The sequence below is a fragment of the Ochotona curzoniae genome, unplaced genomic scaffold (assembly GCF_017591425.1).
Source record: "Ochotona curzoniae isolate NIBS_2020 unplaced genomic scaffold, NIBS_Ocur_1.0 scaffold_1852, whole genome shotgun sequence".
NCBI lineage: Eukaryota > Metazoa > Chordata > Mammalia > Lagomorpha > Ochotonidae > Ochotona > Ochotona curzoniae.
The window spans coordinates 6,541,197-6,547,456 of record NW_024467087.1 but is presented as its reverse complement, the minus strand read 5'-3'; the positions used below and the strand labels follow the sequence as shown (position 1 = coordinate 6,547,456).

Genomic DNA, 6,260 nt, shown 5'->3' with positions numbered 1-6,260 from the left:
TTATGACATAGGTTTCACTTTAGCATCTACTACTATGTTTTGTGACTACATGCTCATTCTCCAAGTGTCTTGGCAAACATGGCACTGTAATTTCAGATTCGTGTGTTTTGAGTACATCAGAAATGTTTCCAAGCTGTGGTTGCTACTTGTGTCTGTTAATCATTTGTGATTATCTGTGAATTTTGAATATTTTTGTGGTTATTTATAGCTACTTATAATTATGTTCAGCTATAGGCAGATTTGGTTGGATTATTTATCCCTGCCTATGTCTGCATTTATTCTTGCATATATTTAATGCATGTAGTTATAGGTATAGTTTGCTACAAGCAGTTACAGTTTTATGATGGGTTTAAAAAAACTTAGGGAAAACTTTCATTATCTTCTAATTTGTATTTCAAAAGCCTTTCTTTTTCTTGAAGTTAGATATACAGAGAGGAGCAGAGACAGAGAGGACAATCTTCCATCTGATGACTCACTCCCCAAGTGACCACAATGCATGGAGTTTCGCCGAAGCTAAGCTAGGAACTGGATGGGAAGTGGAGCTGCTGGGATTAGAACTGGTGCTCATATGGGATCCTGGGGGTTTAAGGCTAGGACTTTAGCCACTTGGTTACCGCGCTGGACCCTCAAAAGCCTTTTAAAACCTCTGTGTAGTTGTAGATTGTTAGAATATTTGAATTGCAGAGAATCGATTTGTAATCTCACAGAAATATCTTCAGGCATTCCACAGATTTCATGAAGAAAACCTGCATTATTTCACAGAATTCAGTAGACTCTTGACTCCAAATTCTTGCTAACGCAGATTCTGGGAGGGTGAGATGGTGGTTGCTGAAGAATGTGAAGTCCTGCCCGCCACATGGGTACGTAAATCGAACACAGGCTCCCAGCTTCCGCTCAATCTCAAGCCCCAAGTGTTGGGGACATTTAAGGAGTGAAACAATGGTTAGAAACTATGAATCTCAAGTTTCTCTTTCTCTCTCTCTTTCATCTCTGTGTTTCTCGCTCTCTCTCTCTCTCTCTCTCTCACACACACACACACACATCTTACAAATTAAGAGGGTTGTTTTGTGAATCTAGTCAAAATAAATTTCATAGGAAGGACTTCTCTGTTTCCCTTTTTTTGCTTGCTTTATAAGGGCTTACAGCATTTGCAGACGTTATACTCTTTCTTGCCATGTGAGAGTCTAAGCTTGCCATCCAAAACATTAAAAACAATCACGTATGCTATGCTTCTTTGTGAATTTACCCTCACGCTAGCCACAATGCCCAGATAAAACTGCTACCAATATATTGAACTTCTTTTCAACACAAATACTAATATTTTCTGAAGTCTACTTGCTGTCTTTGATTGCCACTCATTTACTTTGTGTATTTCTGCATCCAGCTGTTGCAAGTCAAACTTCCAGAAAGAAAAACATCTGAAGTTGACTGCTGTGTAATTTATACTTCTCATTTTCAGGCCTCACAGCAACAGGCCCTGTTAAATAATATTATTGAAATATTTCTTCCAAGTTAATAGATCTGTCTACCTCCCAAGGAAGAGTCAGTCTCCATTCAAATAATAAGCATTGGCTGTCAAGCCACCTCTCCAAGCCTTGTATATTAACAGACATTTCAAATTCAAGACTGCAGCAAACAGAAGCCTTGGATTACCCACTTTGTTCATCATCCTGTGAACAGCATAAAACACAGTGAGCACACACTAAATACATATCTGAAATAGTTCAATCTGATGCCTGCACATTTTCTCACAGGGGGAATATAGCATTTCCCATCTTTTTTTTTTTTTGATAAAATATACACTCAGCCCTCTATCTCAGTTTTTCTTTATTTTCCTCAGTATATTGTCTTCCTTGTCTTGCATACTCTGTGCTTTTGTGGAAATTCAGCTTAGGGCCTGACTTTTAACTTCCTTGGGGTAGTGGTATTGGTTGTCTATCACCTTCTCCCCAGTTCATTTTACCAAGCATTTGGAAGTCACTATTTCAAAGGAATTAATGACTATTTTGTCTGCCATAAAAATGCTTTACCTAGCTCTCAGGGATCTGCACTGAATCTGATAACTTAACCCTCACTGAACAGAACATGAAGTATGTAAATACTTTATATATTTTTTGTTTAATGAGGTTTAAAGAAGTTCATAGTCTTGTAACCACAGAATTGAAATTTTAAACCAAGTCTGAGTGACAATAAAATTTGTTTTCTATCACTATGCGGCTCTCCGTTTATAAATGAGTGAGCACCATGCAAATAATCCTGTCTTGTCTGACATGTGAGCGCATGCTTCTATTGCACAACTTAACAATATATGAAAGCACTGAGCATGTGTCCCATATACACAGCTCGATTTGAAACAGCCACTTTGAGATGGAAGCATTTGATATTTTCCCAAGTAAATTGTATAAGAAAAATCAATCCACTTCTGTCACAAAACTAAAAAGAAAATATTGATATATAAAATAGGAGTCATAGTTGTGATACTGCCAAGTAATTGCCTCAGTTGCCCCTGAAAAAGCACTACTGAAAAATAAAGTGAAGTAACTTCTTGAAAAATTCCTCCCTCATACAGTGACTGCTTTACTTAAGGGAAGAAAATCCCCAGGAAAATCATCTATAACTGAGTATCTTGAAACGGTACCAACATCATGAGTGGTAAGGCTGCTGAGTTTGAAAGTATCTCTATTTCAACACAATGCTCTAGAATCACTGCTTTCCGCTGGAATATGTCATACTGAAAATCTGTATTTCAGTTCCTTTGATTTTCTGATAACTGTATTTCTTTTTTCACTCCTTATCACAGACACACCTTTTGTGTGTCTGGTATATCATTAGTACACATTAAAACTTGGCAAAATGACAAATTCTGAGAAACATGAGAATAAATGAATTTCGGTAAATTTTCAACTATAAAAGTTAAAATAGGAGAAGGGTAGATTGGTAGGTGGAATGATGAAGGGCTTTCAAACTATGAAAATGAAAATGTCTATCTAAAAACAGCTTCTGACAATTTTCTAACTATTCATTCATGAATAATTTCATATTTAGTCTTAAAGAATAGAAGCCAATTAATTAAATATCTTCATCCAATTATTTTTAAAGAGTCTCATTATATTCCATGTAGAGGTAGAATTTCTCAGGTTCCATAATTAGCAAGTGACAATGGCCAGATATTTTCTTTATTTGTACTACATTTTGGAGGAAATCACATGGGAGGAAGGGTCTTATTTGGCATGAAAAGATTAAGCCATTCTCCAAGGAGAAGATAACATTTAACTAGCAAAGTATAAAAATGTATTTTCCAAGAGATCAGTTCAGGGAAAGATGTTTAAAATAGGTGTGTGTCAAAGCTAAATAGTGACAATTTGGTGTGGTTCCTCCAGGATATCAAAGAGCTGGTGTCATTGAAGTCTACGTTGCACATGTGAAAGTTGTGCCTCACGGTGCTGTAGAGGTTGTTTTATATTCTGTTATGTTTGTGATCCCCAAAATGCATGTGCTGAAATCCTAACTTTCAAGTGTATGTGTGTAGAGAGAAGACTCAGAAAACAAGAAAGTCCTAGGAAGCATGCATGACACTTCCAAAATGATACAACGGTTTCCACAAACAGATCTTGAGTGGAAGGAAAACTATAAAATGCATGAAAAAATAATTAAGATGATGTAGGAGAGAAAATTCAGTGAAATGCAACAGAACAGCATAGAATGTGTCCTTGTTAAAGATGCCTAAGGGACTCCTTATCTTTTCCACATTGCAAGTATAGAGCTGAAGAGCATGAACCCAGAAGTGGGCCTTCACCGCTCCCACACAGGCACATAATAATTTGCTGGATGCTTATTTGATGTAGCTTATAGAACTATAGGAAATGTGTTAGTGTTATTTAGAACTTCCCCAGTTTATGACATTTTTAAGAGCACCTTGAATGGACTAAGCCAATTTGAGAGGACTAAATTGCAGACTGCTTCTGTAAACTTAGGTGTTAATATATTACAGAGGTCTCTAGTTTGTTAATTCTCAAATACTTTCTGGTTTTCCAAATTTACTCACTCTTTTAGATGAACCTTTATATTTTAGTCAAATTATATAAATACTCTTTCAGTTTTTTCCTGGGATAATATTAAAATTTCCAAAGTAATGTGTAATAAATGGATATCTATGCAACACAGAGTCTATTAATCAAGGGCGATTATACATACTTTTTAAAAAATGCAAGACTTGTGTTATAACTGTAGTACATGATATGATATTCAGTTTCTCTAAAACTAAATTCCCTTAGCTGTGAAACTGTACTTAACTGATTACTGAGAGGATTACATAAGTTTAAAAAGGTGGTTTAAAGATGTAGTTTTAAACTAATTGGAACCACATCTAGCTCACATTGAGAGTTCAATACCTTTGTTGTCATTTTTATTTATTTCATTAAAATGTTTTCAACTGCAATCAAGGGATGAGATTCAGTAGTTCAATTATGAAAACAATACACTCAGATTATTTTCAGTTGAGATAATCATTTATTTTGTGTATAGTCTTCAGGAAAATTTTGTGACTGAAGTGTGATGACAAGTTTGGACCAAACTTAATTTAACATTCTCAATTGCCAAATGGATATGCCTAGTGTTTCATAAGAATGTTGGATAAGAATGTCCTTAGTTATGGGGGGCAAATAATTTGATTCACTTTATTCCTGATTTTATAAAAATGTTTAATAACTGGTTATCAATATGGTCATATTTTCTAAACACCTGTTCATTCTTTGTAAGTTAACTCATGTTATATGGTCATATATGTTCTTACTATAAAACCCCATTCTCTCTATCCTCTGTAGTCTGTCCACTTTTCTGGCCAGCTTAACAAAAGCCATCAGAAGGGTGTGATTGGTCATTTTTTATTTTCATACTAAAACTCAGAAAGGTGAGATCATCACCTCCTTACTATTTTTATGATAAAACTGCAAATCCATAGGAATGGAGATTGGCAGCTCTGGGGGAAGAAAAAAAAGCCTTTTCCACCTTTTGAAAAGACTTTACTACGTCCTTGCTGGTCTCCTGATAAAACTGGGAACTTGCAGGCAGAAGCAAGCATCTTGCATGCTTCTGAAAGAACTCACCTTTTCTCACCTCACCTGGAAGCCAGATTGCTACTTTCTGTCCTCAGAGTCTATTTGTCAGAAGTGAGAGAGCAAGGGAACGCATGTGGCAGTAAGAATGGGAGATGAAGAGCACCTTGGAGAGCTCAGGAGAGAGCAAGAGAGCAGACCCCTCCCTCACAGGGCTTTGAAGAGGCTTGGGAGGGTAGTGCTCACACAGCAAAGCAACGGGTTCCAGGTAATAGTAGGTAAGCGTCATTTGCCTCAGGTGGGCAGAAAGGCTTACATAGGCGGGGGCGGTGTAGCTTTCGCCTTGAACTAGCTGCCTGCCCAAGTTCATATCAGAACTCCGTGCTGTTACTTCAGAAATTCACTTGCCTTCTTTTTGTCACCCGAGACTTTCACGGATAACCCAAAAGCTGCTTGCCTTTTTTTTTTTCTTAGATTAAGTTGATAATAATACCAGGAGGCTAATAAACATAAGCCTGTTGCTCGCTTCATTGGCACATATATAAATTTGGAATGATGCAGAGAAGATCCACATGGCCACTGTGAAGGATGACACACAAAAATGAGCCCAAGATTTAGGAAAATGGCCCAGTGAGAAAAAGGTTTGAAAGGCCTCCTGTTGGTGTGCAGGTGACTTTACCGAGAGCATTGAATCCAGAACTCTGGAGATGCTCAACATTCAGATTTCCAAGAGAGAAAGACAGAAGATAAATGCAATGATGATATTATTTAAGCCCATCAATTGGCTGATATAAGGCTTCATGAAGATGGCAGATGTAACTTCAGGGGGTGTGTATTTTTAGCGCTGTACATGGTGTTTTCTATTTCCAGATGAAATCCAACTGGTCTGAAAATTTTTGACTGGAGAGGAATTCATATTGGATGAGTTAAACGCAAACATGAGAATTATTTTCACAAGTCTGAGCTATTATTATCTCGAGACTGAAACATTCCAGTAATATTTTACAGCATTTTCCTGTAATTCGATTTTTTCAGAAATACAGCACTATTGCAATGCTATTATTTGGCTAAAATTGACAGGATGTGTTGAATAAAGAATAGTTACCATGTGAAAGGCAATCTTGTAAAAAAAAAATGAACTTAATTGTTTTTGTCAGCTTCCAGTTAAAGCAACAGTGATTCTTAGTGGACACATAATCATTTATC

At 36.6% G+C, this 6,260-nt stretch overlaps 1 pseudogene; it reads left to right on the top strand.

The window, feature by feature from the left end:
* Window positions 1-5,573: 5,573 nt before the first annotated feature.
* Window positions 5,574-5,672, top strand: LOC121169584 (annotated as a pseudogene).
* Window positions 5,673-6,260: the final 588 nt, after the last annotated feature.